Source organism: Odontomachus brunneus, unplaced genomic scaffold (assembly GCF_010583005.1).
Source record: "Odontomachus brunneus isolate Ranch 3 - 2012 unplaced genomic scaffold, Obru_v1 Obru_scaffold_297, whole genome shotgun sequence".
NCBI lineage: Eukaryota > Metazoa > Arthropoda > Insecta > Hymenoptera > Formicidae > Odontomachus > Odontomachus brunneus.
The window spans coordinates 118,557-119,978 of NW_022639747.1; the positions used below are offsets into that span (position 1 = coordinate 118,557).

General features: G+C 34.6%; 1 protein-coding gene across 2 annotated transcripts in view; it reads right to left on the reverse strand.

Moving 5' to 3' along the window:
* LOC116853261 (anoctamin-1) overlaps positions 1–1,422 on the reverse strand; it is a 160,758-nt gene that overhangs the window by 92,800 nt on the left and 66,536 nt on the right. The gene's annotated exons all lie outside the window — the stretch shown is intronic.

Sequence of the window (1,422 nt, forward strand, 5' to 3'; positions counted from 1 at the left end):
AACTATGACGGCCAATCCAGTAATTCAACATTATTTTCTTATTTCCACACGGTACAAAGCCGACTTTGATGTTTAGGATCATTCTCCTCTTGTAGTATCCATTTTTCGTTTTTCTTTATAAACCATGTTTGAGCAGATAGTAATAAAGCCTTCTCATAAATTTTGACCATTTTGCTAGCGTTTAAGTGGTTTGTGAAGATATGCAAAGTGCCAAATCGTGTAGAGCCACGTTTCGGTAAGTCATCGACATTTTTCACCTAGCGACCCATTTATTTAGAAGTGCTTTTGACTTTCTCATGTACTTATCAGCCGCTTGGCGTCACATTTTTGGTCCTTTCGGATGTGTACAAAGAAATACGACTTCGAAATGCGATATATATTTGGCACTCATGGCGAAATATATATTTTTATCACGAAGATCGAATGACAACTAAAGCTTTATCAATAAAACATCTTAGGCGAAGGGTGCCTCTACCGATTTGAATTTTCCGTCTACCCGTTTATATGTAAAAGTTTTGCCAGACACGCTCTTATCAAACAGACTATATAATACCTAGGTCTCGGATTCGCAACGTTTCCCATTGTCTGAACGTGTCAAACAATATAAAGAAATAGAATTCTTTCGGTAAAAGGTCTGTTTCTTTCTAACAAAGTCTGCTTTATTCCCGTCACAAGACTACAATAAGTGATGGGAATAAAACAGCCTTCGTTAGAAAAAGACAGACTTTTTACCAAAAGAATGCTATTTCTTTATATTGTTTGACGCGTACAGACATTGGAAAAACCCGCGGCCTAGGTATTAGACATTTATTGTTCCCTCCCAGCATAAGATTATGAGCCACGAGGTTATTAATTATTATGTAATATTTAATTTAAAAAATTTCTTTATTAATAAAAACATGAAAGATATCATGTTTTACACTTATATTGTCCTCCAAACATACTATTGCAACTTTTATAGCCTTTTTATAGTCCATACATAATTTGTTGTAATTTAAACAATAAATGCAATAACTATTTATTTTTATTTTTTAGTCATCAAACAATTTATCTAATTGTTTAAATGAGATATAAGATGACATATAAGATGACTATAAGATCTCAAACGATGTAGGAAGAAAAAAGAAAAGTTTTTAGAGCGATTTTTGTGAAAAACATGCTTTGAAAACCATATTGATAACGTAGACAGTTTAATACAAAAGTATTCCAATGTTTACGACCCGGGGGCACGGATTCTCGTTATCCGATCGAGCAAAAGTTTGGCAGGGATTTCTTTTTTGTCAAATGGAAATTTTTTGAAGGGTGTCGCAGAAAAAATTTGAAAGTTGAAACCACCACCTTACCACCCTTACCACCCTACACACACACACACACACACACACACACACACACACACACACACACACACACACACACACACAC